The 16065-nt window shown below is 35.6% G+C and overlaps 1 protein-coding gene and 1 pseudogene across 1 annotated transcript in view; both read right to left on the bottom strand.

Annotated features, from left to right (window-relative positions):
• LOC119256098 (CASP8 and FADD-like apoptosis regulator) overlaps positions 1-16065 on the bottom strand; it is a 121256-nt gene that overhangs the window by 32241 nt on the left and 72950 nt on the right. The gene's annotated exons all lie outside the window — the stretch shown is intronic.
• Positions 6483-6949, bottom strand: LOC119254824 (peptidyl-prolyl cis-trans isomerase A-like; annotated as a pseudogene).

Here is a 16065-nt window from a genome sequence, read left to right as displayed (position 1 = left end):
ACAACTAAAATTGTTAATCATTCCATTTCTGTACCACTAACTAAACTTATTTTTTCACCATGATGTACATTTTTCTGATTTTACTGGGTTTTTTTTTCCCCCTTCATTTGAGATTATTGAAATGCAGTGTATAGATTTGGGTTAAAAACTTGGACACAAACCAGAATATCGTAGAGTTTGTCCCATTCTCTTCTTAATTTAAAGAGAATGGGTTGCAGCTGAGAATATCACATATATACTGACTTGTTCCTTTCATGTTAATGGTAATTCAGGGACTTCACCAGAGAGGCAATTAGTCTTTAGAGCACCTGAAAAAGGGAAAAAATATTGTTGTAAGAGTGGGACTCTGAGGTCTGGATCCTATGGCACTTTCTCTTGCTTTGACCCTTTTTTTTAATAAAAAAATATTTATTCATACAAGAACTGGGGTACAGGCCAGAAATGTGGGTAGTGAGAGGTTTCACCAGAGACAGAGTGGGGAACAGAACAGACAGATTGACTGAAATACACTGCTGAGGGGAGCAGCAGGCGAGATTGGAGAGGTCTGCTTTGCCATGTGGGTAGCTACCCTGGCCAGGGATTGAACTCATGCTGCAGTGGCAGCAAATAGCTTCATAGGTTGTGTCTCAATCCCTTGTGCCACCAGGGAGGCTCACTTCCACACTTCCTTTTCAAAAATATTTTAGAGAATAATTGCCAGTTATGCAGCTAGTGATGCTATTTACTTAAGATTTTCTTTTTTTAAAGGAGTTGGAGGAAGCAGGGAATAATTTAGCAAAGTGTTTATTAATAAAAATTGGACTTTATAATATCTTTTGGCATAGTATTTTGTCCTCAATAGCTTGTTAATTTTTTATTACAAAAGAAGTTATTTTTCAAAAACCAACTTCTATCTGAACAAGGATTAAAAGTTTTAGCAATTTTACATTTTGTATATACAATAAAAATGTAGGGCATATATAAAAATCAGGTTTGTAAATAACATCAAAATGGATTTATTTTTTGTAACTGTATCCTGTAAAATGAGGTAAGAAAAAAAATTTAACTGCAATAGCTTGAGAGATTTGGGGAATTATTTTCAGAATATTGATAAATGGAAAATTGCATTTCTACTGTTTTCCACTTTTTTCCCAAAAGCATGCAGATAAAGAAAGTTAATTTTTATATGAGAGTGATTTTTAAACCACAAATGGATTGGAGATTTTCTTCTATAGTGGCCAATTTTTGTATGAAGCAAATTATTTTAGGCCTAATTGCAGTCAGAATAGTAAGCTGCCAGCTCTGCTAGGGTTGAATTTCATTTGAACTTTTTAATAGTATGATCCTTTTTTTTTTAAGAATTTAATAACTGAGTCAAATATTTAATAGTGGAAGCTTTCATTAAATTAAAAAGAAATCTGGCTATATTTTTAGAAGAACAAACTTATTTTCCTTATCAGTTTTATCTACTTTAGGAGAAAAGGAAAAGAAAGGAACCAATATTTTCATGTACTGAAATAGACTTTTGATGCTATAACCCCCACAAATATTTTCTTTCAGCATATATCATCATTCAAAAGATTTGGAGAGGGCCAAATGGCACATTAATAACTATACTTCTAGCTCTACTGAATAGGAGAGTTAACTAACTGTGCACCTCTTCATTTGTCTGAGAGGTTATCATTCCTTTTAATGATCAAATATATTTTCTAGGTCATTTTTAGGCTGCATAGTGTCAACTTTTGAATTGCCTAAGTGCTTACCCCTAAGTACAATTACTTGTTTTGTAATGCAAGTGGAGGATGATGAGAGTTGAAAGATTTTTCCCATGTGTCTTTCTATAAATAGATGACAAAAGATCCTTAAATGGATTAATTTACTAGCATCCTTAGAAATAGAAATTTTTACATAAAAGCATGTTGTAAACCCTTTTAATTAAATTGCATTGTACCATGCACTCTCTTGCCCCCAGGGTTCTCTTGACCTCTCACCTCTTATTTTGTCCAACAGGCACTCCTCTGCTGGTGAGGCGAAGCAGTGACCCAGCCCCAGGCCTGCCTGCTGATGCCCAGTCAAGCACTTCACACCCCAGTGGCCAGGGTCTGAAACCTGTTATTCCAGTAGGTACCCTGCTGTTTGCATTTCTAATGAAAGATCAAAGCGCCTTACCCATAGACTAACTGGGACTTTGTAGTGTTCAGTAAGTTGATAAAGATCTTTTGATAGGCTATATAGTATTAATTATAATAATAGCTAGTATGAGCAATTACTAGTATATAGTTGTAGTGATAGTTCTTACTTACATTGCACTAATTATTAGCCAAACACCACTTTAAGTCATTTAAATTTCCACATTAAGGTAATAGGAAGTTTTTTGTCTCCATTTTACTGATAATGAAATTGAGGCAGAGGAATTTTGGTGATTTGTCCAAGGTCACAGCTTAGACTTTAACTCTGGTGAAATTTGGTCTGGCTCCAGAATCCACAGTCTTAACCAGTGCACTATATGTTTATACTGTTAGATTTTCTTCCTCTTACTGCTTCATAATGACCAAGGATATAAGATATGTGTGTGCTTATGTGTATGTATATAAAACTACAATTTGCTGATTATTTCTACAATGTAAATGCACCCTAAAATGAGAGTATATATATTTAATCTGGTGTTTTAATACAATGTTTTATGAATCATACCATGATGAATAGCAGCATAATTTCAAAATACCATTGCTATTGATATGTGGTGCAGTATTGGGTTTCTAGAGACCAACATTCAACTGAAAAAAAAAATCAGGTTATACATCAAAAGTAATTTTAAATAGATATACCTGCTATACATATAACTGATAGGTTAAGCAGAGAATAGTCTCCTGAAGAAATGATAATAACGATTTAATGTTGCAATAGGTGAACTTCAATAATACAACCATATTAAAATTTTTTCCTGAAACAAGGATTTTTTCTCATTTTTAGTCTCATTGTCTATAACTGCTTGAGGGAAAAAATGCAACATTTTATAGGCATATCATATAGGGATTCTGAATGTGCTAAATGGATTCTCCCAGTTTGGTATAAATTATTCTTATTAAGAACTATCTCCGATGTGTAGAGGTAGGAGTTAGTATACAAAGTCTTTGTGTATTTACTAATAGATTGTGACAAATTTTTGACATATATCTTTTTGTAAACAAAGAGGCATGTGTCTTGAAAGTATTTTTGATGTAATACTTTCTCACTCCCTCCCCATCATTTTAAGCAAACATATTCAATCAAACATTGCTTTAATAAAAAATAATGTATATGTGTTCTACTTTAATGATAAATACAGATAGAACTACTGTGTGATTTGATGTGTGTGTTTAATGCAAATTGATTGAGACCATGTAGAGCCTATATATTGTGTTTTAGAGGAAGAGATATAATGAAAGCAGAATTTCTTAAAAGAGAAAAAGTACATTTTGATGATTATTTCTACAATAATGTAAATATACCCTGAAATGAGAGTATGTTTGTTTAATGTATAGCTATTTATCATTTATATGCAGAAAATCTACCCAGTTAGTACTATGTTTCTATCACTCAAGCTGTCTTTAGACCAATTGTAAATACAATATTGCTTTCCCTAGAGGAAGGGAGGTCTATTATCTTTCTAATAGATTTTGTATCCTTACTAAAATTGATGAGTTCCAAGTTGGGGCATTTAGGAGGGAACTGTATATTACTATCAAAGAGACAAATTCTAACTCAAGAATAAATGCTGACTCTGTAAATCTTTTTACCGAACCTTACGCAAGTTACCAAATGTGGACTATATCCCTTTGTACAGCAGTAAAAAGGAAATACCTATGTTCTCTTTTCCTGTCAGTATTTTCTATGGACAATGAGGTAGAGATCTGAGACACAAGAACATAGTTTGGTCCTTGCCTTGCCACAGAATACTAACACAGATTGGCTTCTCTTGCTTCAGTTGTAAAATAAAATCCATTCTGACTTTAAACATTAACATTCCAAGGTAACGACATTTATTTATCTTTCTATAGTGCCAAATATATCTAAGGTGCTCAGTGTATGTATGTTAGATTTAGGAATTCAAGATACATATTAGTCTGGAAAAAGTCCTAAAACTTCTCAGCAATAATCTAATTTTCTAATTGAGCCATTCTCTCTCTTACCTAAAGGAATCTATCAGGTAAATATTTGTCATCTCCAAGTTCTGGTTCACAAGGGCAAGAGACAGTTTAATTGCCCTAATGTGTAAAGGGTGGGCAAAGGTGTTAAATGAAGACATTCAGGTGTATCTACTTTTAGATTTCACAGTGGATTTCAAGGATTGAAATATGAAAAAAAAAGTAGAAGATCTTACATGTTATAATGATACTATGCTTGGTAGATTGGGTTGAATAATATATACTATCCAAATTGGTTTTAATCCCTTTTTACATTTTGAAAACATGGCTACTAGAAAATTGCATATAAAATCACATCTGTGGTTGGCATTGTGTTTCCACTGGACAGAGCAGTCCTAGACAGAAGTAAAATTGGATCTAGCATTAATGAAATGGTTTGAAACCCTTGGGAAAATTTCCTTGAGTCTCAATTATTTCCGGGTACCAGTATGATTAGGTTTGCCTGGAGCCCTTCTAGTTCATGCCTGTTGTTCTGGTATAATTATTAATAATGTGTCTACTAACTCTCAGAGGTGTCCATGTATGGATGATAAATTATATGGCACCCTCCTTATAGCCGTCTAGTCTTTTTATTGCTTTTTCAGTGGTAAGAGGGACAGTCTTTCAAGGAAACCATGGGGACATACCACCCAGAACTCTTCTATGGGAACACACTGCTGAGAAGTTTCTGTGAGGCAAGGGCTTGACCTCAGGGAGTGCAGACTTGAGTCTGCAGATTCTTTTCCATCTCTCAGATTTCATAATTCTCTTGATGCTTTCTCTGTAACTTCAGCTGTACCATGTTTGATTTCGATGACTTAATAAGTGATGATGAATGTGGAGAGTGTGTGATAATATAGCTATGTAGCAACCAGTATAAAAAAATAATTGCTTAAAAAGCTCTGTTCAATTGCATTTCATTTCAATATCCAAAGAAAAAAACAATCAAAATTTCCATCTCTTAAACAGAGTGTTCACATGTAAGTAATTCACAGATGGCAGAGCCCCAAGTGGGTTCTGTTCAATCATTCCCAAGAAATGAAACTTACTTATAACCCACAGCATAAGTAGCTGTAAGGATGAATATTTGACACATTTGATTATGTTGAAATATTGCCTTTAAAACCACAGTTGATGACTGTTATTTTTAGTTGCACTTCATTAGGCTTACAACAGAAGAAAGAATTTTCTTTGATGCCCAGAGATACGTGTTTTTGAAAAGTTCGAAAAGTTGAGCTTGTCTTCTGGCTAGTTATTACAAATTGGTTATTTAGGATGTACACTCTCAGACAAGGTGGAATTTTCAAAAGGCTTTAAATTAGAAAAATCAGATTCTCTGCAAGGTTCTCATTCCGTGTATATTGAGATACCATCAAATTTTAGTATTTGTTACTTAGAGAACAGCATGTAAATTTGTTTTCTTCCTCTTTTCATAAAACTATCCAGCTAATCAGAATGGCATAATTATTAATGTGCAAATAGTAATGACTACCTTTTGAGGTAATAGAAAACCCAATTGTACTGACTTTGAATTAAAGAGATTCCTGGGGGCAAGATATTGGAGTGAGACTCTGCTTATGGGAAGTCTTGATTGTAACCTGGTGTTCTTGGCTTCAGGGCATACCATAAAACCAGGTTCTTGAAATTGATGTTCTTGAATTTGTGGATGGACGAGAACTCTAAAACAGATGTGATTTTTCCCCTTAATATCCGGTTAATTACTATGGTTGTTTTGTGTTTTAATGACTGTTTATAGTTTCACATTTAACCCCTAAAGCAAAATGATCCTGCAGGGTGAGTAAATTAAAAAACTTGACTTTACTTGAAAATTTTTAATGCTGTGGATTTTCTGAGTAGTAAACTACTTTGTTCTAAAATTCTTAGTTGTCTTGCATCACCAGAAAAAATAAAATATTAGCCTGTCTTATAAAAGTTCGTGTCTATAATATTTTTTGAAAAAAAATATAACATGGCAGTATTGGAGGATGTTAAGTTGTAAGTCCACAAATGGGCTTCAGAGGGTCAGTTAACCCTATGAAGTTCCATGCCCCAGCCTGATACAGTGTGTATGTCTGTGTGTACATGTGTGTTTACCTCATGAAGCAGGCCCTATCACTGTTACCATTTTTTGTTTGTTTATTGTTTACTTAATAATCATAAACATAAGTCTGCAATCCAGGTAGAATTGGAAGATGACAAGGAAAACATGAAACCCAAAGAACTGTAGGGAGGGCATAAAGATTGCAGGATATTTTGAGCAGATGGGGATGGAGGACTACTCTCCTGAACTAAAGAAAGAATAGTCCTGTGGTTAAAATAAAGCACGAGTCAAGTTGATTAGATTTGTCCACAGTGAGCAATGGTTATCTTCTTGCTGGTCTTTCCATCCCTGGACCCAACCCACTGCAAGGCATCTGCAATTTTCATGCCCTCCTTAACCTTGCCAAAAACCACGTGCTTTCCATCCAACCACTCAGTCTTAGCAGTGCAGATGGAAAACTAGGAATCACTTGTGCTGGGTCCATCATTTGCCATTGACAAGATTCTGGGATGTGTCTGCTTCAGGTGAAATACTCACCAAGTTTCTCCCCATAGAAGAACTTGCTGCCAGTGCCATTATGGCCTATGAAGTCACTGCCCTGCCATTTACATCCTGGGATCATTCTATGGAAGCAGGAATCTTTAAGCCAAATTATTTTGCCCAGTGCTCAGAGTATGAGTTTTCTGCTGTCTTTGGAACTTTGCAAACAGCTCCAAGGGCTCTCCATCAACCATGATTTTGAAGAACACGCTGGAGTTCTGGTGGTAGCAGTGTCTGCAAGGCCCACTCTTAGCAAATATTAAAAGGAAAGCAGATGATCAAGAACCACTTGTTTTGGGATTTAGGATGAAATAATGTGGGGAAGCCACCAATTCTCAGAGTCCAATAAATGATGGAGATTATTAAGTGGAAATTGCCACCATCCCCCAATAGTATTACTTAAGATAGTGTTAGCACACACCACCTTTACTATCCATCACATACTGTACAAATGCAAGATGTTAAGAGGAATAGAAGCTTTTGCATTGCTCTTTGGCCAGTAGCCCCACAATTCTTAACAGCAATATGGCTGGGGGACACAGGCGGTAAAAACACACTGGAAGAAGTGTTCTCAGTGATCCTGCCAGCTCAGTGTTGACAAGAAGTGAAAATACAGTGTTGTTTCTTTGCCATTTGAGTGTTTTATCAGCAGTAGTGACAAGTCGCTTGTAGTATCGATTTGAGAACTTTTCCCTTGTATTTCACAAATATTGAAACTATCTTCAGTGCTGCTTCCAGTTTAAACATTTTCAATCCATGTAAGAAATGAGACATTACAGACAAATCTAAATAGCGTGGCTTTTAGGATTAAAATTATCTAATTGTCAGTGAGATGTCAGGGGACTTTTGGTTGTGGGTCACTGACTGTTAAAATCCAACATAGAAATTTAGCAAAAATTCTGAATGGCTGAATCATATTTTGCTGTCCGCTAGATATACAATTAAGTAGCTGTAGAGACACTGGAACAAAATAATTGTTATAAACATTGATGTAAATTGGAAGGAAAGTTCTATCTATTGTCTTTCAAAGAGGAGAGATGGATACTGAAAAGCAACAGGGAGGGAGAAATAGCATGTAATATATAATTGCATTATTTAGAGACACTGAAGCCTACAAAAGGTTTTTCTTTTTTTTCCCCCTCCTGACACAGTGATTTAATAATAGTCCTGGTGTTTGTAACTCCAGCTGTTCACGCTGTGTGCTGATAAGACCAGAGCTTGGAGACACATTGCACCAATGGTTTTCATATGGCTTTGTTTTTAAGAGATAAAGCTGCCATCCAGTATTTCATGGGGCCAAATGTTTACTTAGTTTGGCAAGTTTAGGCAGTTTAATTTCTGATGCAGTTATGTTTGTAAAACTCCAGTTCAGGTGGGGAAAATCCAGAAGCCTGACTTATTCTGCAACAGTTTTTCACCAAATCTTGCAGAAAGCGAGGAAACAAATTTGGGTTGTCTGAATGTCTGTACCATGACTAATCAAGGAACCCAAGAAATGTGACCCCTGCTTAGGTGTGTGTGCCCCCATCATTCTACTTGGATGTGGTCCAGCACTAAAAGTCTAAAAGAAGGATCACTATTCAGAGGCTATTTTCAAAAAATTGAAAGAAACCCAGGATAGCTTCTTTTTTGCTGTTTAGATTAATTAGCCTGTAATGAAAATGGAGTGAGTAGTATTTTCATGTCAACATAAATCAGTTAATCCATTAGATTCTAATCTCTGTTGTGTACCTTCTGCAAAGTATAAGACATGGTCCCTGTCCTCAGGAAACTTACACCTATTTATGCAGACCACATCTAAAGCAGTTAAACAACCCTTGCTATCTGTATGGATGATCAGATAATACATCTTTAACAATGAAAATCAATGTCAGATGCCTTTAACCTGCACTCTGCTCAGCCCTCAGAACCCCCAAGGCATTGCCATGTGCTGTATCTCTGTGAGCTCTTATCTTACTCAAATAGAACTGCTTGTTTACAAGTCTGCAAATTTTCAAGTCTGAACTCCTTAAAGGCATGAGCCAGGGCGTTCATTTTTTTTTAATTCAAGATCCCAGGCACAGCACTTGACTCATAAATTCATTACTTATTATTTCAACTTTTATTTCTGAATTGGGCAAGGTGATTTCAATTCATCCACTTTTACCCAATTTTGAGTCATTTTGTAAGATTTGTGTGTATGTATATTGTACATGTATATACATATATTTGTGTATATGTGTATTTTTATATGAATTAGAATGTGAAAACTGAGACATTACTTGTTCAACATACTAGTTTGTCCCCATAATAGCTTTAGTTTAGAATTTTTTGCTTTAGGACAATGTGTTACTTGTTTCTCAGTGTTGTAAAGGGAGAGGGATGTTTAACCACAAATTCTCCACTTAGAATTAAAATGCAGGTTGGTGACTGAGATTAGCAGTTTCAGTTGTGAGACCTGCTTCATTTTCTGACAACTCTAGCAATACTTTATCAGAGAAATTGGTTCTGAGAAGGAATAAAAAATATAGGAAGAGGAAAAACTTTGGCAATTCTAGATATGAACCATTATAAAACCTAATCTGTTTAGTGCCCCTGGTATGTAAACAGAGAATAGAAATTAATGAATAGAAATTAATATCCTTGCAATGGGAATGAAACTGAGCTTTTGATCCAAAACCTTGGAAGTTACAGCTTCATAATTTTCTAATAACTGTGTTCAAAGAATTTAGAAAACCCTGACAGGACTAGAAATTTGTGGGCATGAGAACTCTTCTGCCTGTCCTACCTAAAGATTTTCCTTTGTAATTTTTTTTTTTTTTTTTTGCATGGTATCTTCTTTAAGAATTTCTGGCTTCAAGTGATTTGGAAGAAAATAAAATTAAAAATCCTGGTAAATGAATGAATTCAAAAGTATGGGAACATACAAATACACAATACAACTTAGCAGTGTGGGCAGGCATAATTTGACAATGTTGCTTGATATTTAGTAAAGATGATGTTTAAAGTAGCTTTATTCAAAGGTCAAGATCCTATGTCCTGATTGTATTCATAACTATGTGCCCTGTGAAATTTATTTAAATTGTGGATGATTTCCATAGAAATTTTGTGTAACTAAAGGGAAATAATAAACAGAAATCCTGTATGAAATTGCATAGTTCTTAGGAACTCAAAAATTCAAACTAACAACAGGGTTCCAGATGTAAATTATTAATTTTGTTGGTATGAATTCAATGTTAAATTTCTTTGTAATGTCTTAATATTTATGTCTTCATGCAATGAGGTTTGATCCAAAAGGATCAAAGCTTATTTTTACTGCACAGTGTAGTAGAATTAAGAAACATTTATCAAGGGAAGCCTAAACCACACACACAAAAGCAGAAACATAAGTATAGATATACACACCTAGGATCTTAAATCTGAAGACAAAAGTGCACATAGATCCTGTCACTTTAATTCTTTTTAATTCTTAATAGAGGCATGCTTTATTTATTTGTATACATGCACTGGGTACAGTCAGAAGAGCAGGGTGAGAGAATTCACCAGAGCCAGAGCAGGGAGCAGAGCAGGCAGAAGGACCGAAGTACACTGCTGAGGGGAGCAGCGGGCGGCAGGAGAGGTCTGCGCGCCATGTGGGACCCTCCTCTGGTGGCAGCAGCCGGGGATCGAACCGGCGCCTCAGAGGCCGCGGGCAGCTTCGCAACCCAGCGCTCAACCGCTGCGCCACCGGGGAGGCCCGATCCTGTCACTTTAAAGAGAAAGCTCGAGGGTATGGGCCGTATCTTCTGTACCTTCCCCTCTTCCATGTGTACTTTTCCTCTTTATACATTTAATGAAGGTTGATGACACAGAAGGAAAGAGTTAACAAAAGTGTACCTTGAAAAGAAGTGTGACAATCAGTATTGAAAGGAAAAGAAATTTTTTTCCTTTGATTATGATGGGATGCTTAGAAATTCCTTGTGATGGGGATTTTTTTTCTTACAACATAAACTATCGAGTACAAGTTATTTTGTTTTTTCCTTTCAAAATCCAGCCATAGGATTACACTATACAGACATCTAAACGACTTTCTCTTTCTCAGGAGGGAGGCCCATTTCCTAATAGCTCTGTACTTTAGAATTTTAATTTAGATGAATCACATTTTAAAGGCAGCTACTGTATGTGTTTTACGCTTGTGGAAACATCCAGCATCCTCATAAGCAGCCTGTGAGCTTGTCACCATACGGCTTTTGATGTCTGATTAGATGATCATAAGGACATCTGGAGTGAGTTAGTTTTGAAGTTACTGGTGTGAGGCACTGGAGAATCCAAGCCTTCTGACAGACTTGAACCAGTAAAAACGTTGCTACTTTTAGCAAATCTTTTTGACTTGCAACTGGCTGCGATTTTCAGACTGACATAGCCCTGATATTTTCCAACTGACTTTCCTCTTTCCCTACAAAACTCTGTAACTTTAATGTATGTTACAAAAACCATAAAGGAGTTTTTCCTTTTAAAAGGAAAAGATAGATTCGTAAGCAGCAGAAGTCAATTGATGGACTTAATTTGAAAAAGCTATATTGTCTCCTTTCCTTTATCTTAATTTCAGTCTGAAAGTCAATCATGCTGTCCTAACTTTAATTTTTAAATAAAACATATTTGACATTGAACTAAGGTCTATAAAAATCCAGAGATAAAGAGCATCCAAAATGATTAAAAATGCTATAGCACCTATCAAAGCACCTATCAAAAGTTCACACATTTATCAAGTCAGTTTTATTTGAATAGTCTTATGAAGTATAGACTTAGTTAAAGGTTGTACAATTTTTCCAGTGATATTTATGAGATTGTTACAGGGTAAGGAGAGGGGCAGCCCAGACCCTGCAAACCTGCCTACTCTAAATGGGTTTTGCCATCCGCCACATCAACGCAAAACATATGAGACTTTAATGGGAAGGAACTTTAATACAATTAGGAAACAATACAGGAAAGGCAAAGAATCTAGTTTCTAAATCAAGCACCCAAAGTTACCCGTCCCCTCATGGGTAAAACTCCATCCAAATGGGATTGGCCCAGAACAAGGCCCCAAAGCCTGCCACAAGTCTAAAGCATCTTCCAGTGGGGACCCACAAAAAAGCATCAGAAACAACCAAACAAGTCTGGAGGGAAAAGAGCAAAATCAAAATCAAGACAAAAACCGCCATTGTCACCTCTCCACGGGTCTCTCACCCACATCTCTGTCACCCAGTCCATGACCTAAAGGCAAGCGCAGTTTCTTCACATGTCTCTCTGCTCCATGTGCCTCCTCCAGGTCTCCTCCTGGCTCTCCATCCTGCTTCCTTCCTTCTTCAGTCTCCTCTGCAGCTTCTTCTCTCCCTGCTCAGCTCCACCTTCCATTTGGGTGGGGCAGGGGACCTGGAACCTCCCTCTTTCCTGGGGACCACCCTGTTACAAGATGATTTTCATTGTTTCATGAATAAACAATATGAATATCTTGGTATATTTACAAAATGTGGCCATGCCACTCACCTTTCTTGAAGCCACTGATCATTTTCCACACTTCCTGGACATGTTTAAAGTTTATGGCGTGACATTTTTCTTTTTTACCTTTTTATTGTGGGGAAAAGTCACATGATATTTATCATCTTAATCATTTGTAAGTGTCCAGTGGCTTTAAGTGTATTCATATCATTGTGCAAATATCACAACATCTAACTCCATTAGTTTTACTCATCTTACAACACTGAAATTCTGTTATGACTGAGCAATAATTCCTCCTTCTCTTTCTCTCTTTAACTCATGGACATCACCATTCTACTTTTACTTTTGCTGATTTTTGATTTCTCGAAGTAACACGTATCAATTAAAACATACAGTATTTGTCATTTTACTACTGGCTTATTTCACTTAGCATAATGTCCTCCAGGGTCATCTACACTGTAACATTTGCCAGAAAATTCTTCCTTTTTAGAAGTGAATAATATTCCATTGTTTGTATATAACACATTCTTCCCTTCTCTGTTCACTCCTTAAAAGACACTTATCCCCTCTTTAACGCAATTGTGAATAATGCTGCTAGAATATGGCACATCATTGCCCTTGTCACATTCCTCTCTCAGTTATTTTGAGTATATAACCAGAAGTGGAATTCTTGGATCATGTCATTATTATATTTTCAACTTATCATGGAATCACCATACTTTTTTCCACAGTGGTTGTACCATTTTACATTCTCCCCAACAGTGCACATGCATTCCAAATATCTCTCTATATTTTCTCTTTTTTTAGATACTATCCCTCCTTACAAATATGAGGCAGCACCTTGTGGTCTTGATTAACATTGAGATAATAATTAATGATGTTGAGCATCTTTTCATGGGCTTATTAACCATTCATATATTCTCCTTGGAGAAATGGCTATTCAAGTATTTTGCCCACTTTTAAATTGGGTTGTTTTGTTGTCACTGTTTTTGAGTTTTAGTTCTCTATATGTTCTTTACTCCCTTATCAGATATATGACTTGTGACTATTTTCTCCCATTCTGTAGGCTCTCTCTAATCTACTGATAGTTCCCTTCGAAAGAAAGCTTTTCATTTTTGTGAAGTTCAGTTTGTCTGTTTTATGTTGCTATTGCCTGTTTCTTTGGTATTATATCTAAGAAATTATTGCCAACTCTAATGTGGTGAAGTTTTTGTCTTTGTTTTCTTTTAAGAGTTTTATAATTTTAGTGCTTATGTGTAGGTCTTTGATCCATTTTGAGTGAATTTTTCATGTATGTTATTAGTCTCAGCTTCATTCTTTCACGTATGAATATCCAGTTTTACCAGCAACATTTCTTGAAAAGACAGTCCTTTCCCCACTGAAAAATCTTGTCACCCTTGTCAAAAATAATTTTACCATATATGATAAGATTTATTTTGGCACCTAGAAATGACTTTTTAGAACGTAACCCCACATTCATCTCTATCCATGCTACACGAAGCACCCCACATGTGTGCAGAGAATGTCTCTGTGTGTTGTTGCCCACCTATTTCTTCTGCCAGGTAAATGACAAATGTCATTCATTTTCTTTTCAGAACATAAAGAATGTTCTGTTTTCTTAAAAAAAAAAAAAAATAGAACAGTGCAATCATCTCTTTCCTACCCATGAAATACTAGCCTATATTTAATAATACTTTCTACCTTGTTATAATTTTCTACATTTTATGTCTTCCTTCCATAATTTTAAAGTCCTTGTGGGTGTGTCAAATTTCCTTCCACATATCCAGACCATAGCATTATGCTGAAAGAATGGCAGGGGGGGGGGCACTTATAAAAGGTTTAAATAAGTAGTGGAATACTTTTTTTTCTAATTGAATAATAAGCTATTTAAACCATAGCACAATTTAGTTGCAGTTTTAATGGCATTAAGATGAGACTTCTGTCAACAAATGACCATGTAATACTACCCAGGATGCCATGGAGAGGACTTTTTTCACTCAGTTCCAAGTTCAATGCAGATGTAGACAGTTTAATATATATTTTCAGCTGTGTCATTTTATACCATTAAAAATCTGTAAGCTTGGGCCTCCCCGGTGGTGCAAGCGGTTGAGCACCACACTATGAAGCTGTCCTCAGTCTGCAGTGAGGGTTCCATCCCAGCCAGCTGGCGAGAATCCCACATGGCAGGGCAGACCTCTCCTGTCTCGCCCACTGCTCCCCTCAGCAGTGTGTTTTGTCATTCTGCCTGTTCTGTTCCCAGCTCTGTCTCTGGTGAATCCTTTCTCCCTCCCACACATCTGGCCTGTACCCCAGCACTTGTAGAAATAAAAAATAAATCTTAAAATAAATCTGTAAGCTTAATTTTACTACCTCTTTATTAAAGATAAAAAGGTTAAGAATCAAGCAAATAACTTATTTGCCCCTGATTATATAGCTAATATGTAATAGTTCTGAAATTTTACTTCAAGTATGTCTTAATCCAAAGTATAGACTCTTCATTCTACTACTGAAATCAAAAGTTAGCCTTGGAAATAGTGCCCTAAGATTTATATAATTTGTCCCAGTCTTCAAATGCTTTAGACAGTCTTCATTAAAAACTGCCATCAAAACTGGTTTAAGAGTCCCTCCCCCCAAAAAATATAATTTCATAGCCACATTTTATTTTTATACCAAATATGGTATTTATTTGATGTCAAAATTTATATTGTAAAGTTGGTCTCAAATGACTCTTTATAGAATTCAGATATCCCTATGAAGCAGAAAGATTTGCCAACCACAAAAAATCTAAAGCAGACATTAAAAGTATTTATGGAAGAATAGATTCAGATATGCTTAAGTGGCAGAGATTTATAGCCACTCTTTGTTTATCCAATTTGTCTACTGGTTAAGACAACTAGGTTTTACCCCTGACTCATCCATTGGCTCTTTGTCAAGTTAGGCAAATATAATTTTGTTCTCAGTCTGGAAATAGATGATTGTCTTCTATCTTGCTCACAGTGGAATTGCAAGGTTAATGCCTTTTATCTTGAGTATAGCATTTAGCAGACTGTGGGTGCTTAATATATGTTAATAATAGTGATAATAATGAATGTTGATAATTAAAGGTCTTTTATAATTACCAAATTTCTAATGTGTGTTAAATATAATTAAAGGGAAGTGATTCAAATTAATATGCATGCATACAAAAACTAGAGCTAGCCACAGCTTTTATTTTTAGCTTCTTAACTAACATCATGAATGCGAATCCAGTATTAAGAAATCCAATTATGAAGACAGTTTCACTAAGGTCATGTATAGAGAACCCATGCAGGATCTAGAAAACTCAGAAAGGCATCTTTCTGAATGGAAAAACACGGCTATGAAGGGAAACCACAAAAAGATTTTGTAATTAGAGTTTGACCACATGAAATTGTGCATTGGATATTATCATAATAATTTATCCCCATAATATTCTCTGTGACTTCAAGGCCAGAAAGGTAGTTTTTCTGGAAAATGGGCACCATCCCAGGAATGGATTACAACCCATTTTGTTTGGACTTCCCTGGAAGTTCTATAAAAGATATAGGTGGAATATAAACAATAATAATGAATTATTTTCCAGGCAATTTAACTTGAACATTCTTCTTTGAACTCATATTATTATTTCATAGGATCTAGAGTTATAGGTGGGATTAGGGAACTGTGAGAAGCAGCAGATTAGAATGGTTAAGAACAAAGGACTCTAAAACTTGATTACCTAGTTCAAATCTAGTTCTACCATTGACTAAGTGGTTGATCTTTGTATTTTCCTTGTTTTGATTTTGCTTTTTAATCTATAAAATGGTGATAATGATCATACTTTCCTCAAAGAATTGTCTTGAAAAATAAATCATTATTTTTAGAAATTCTTATAATACATCA

The sequence above is a fragment of the Talpa occidentalis genome, unplaced genomic scaffold, assembly GCF_014898055.3.
Source record: "Talpa occidentalis isolate TD23 unplaced genomic scaffold, MPIMG_talOcc4v2.1 talOcc4.3, whole genome shotgun sequence".
NCBI classification, from domain to species: Eukaryota; Metazoa; Chordata; class Mammalia; order Eulipotyphla; family Talpidae; genus Talpa; species Talpa occidentalis.
This window is presented reverse-complemented; position numbering and strand designations above follow the sequence as displayed.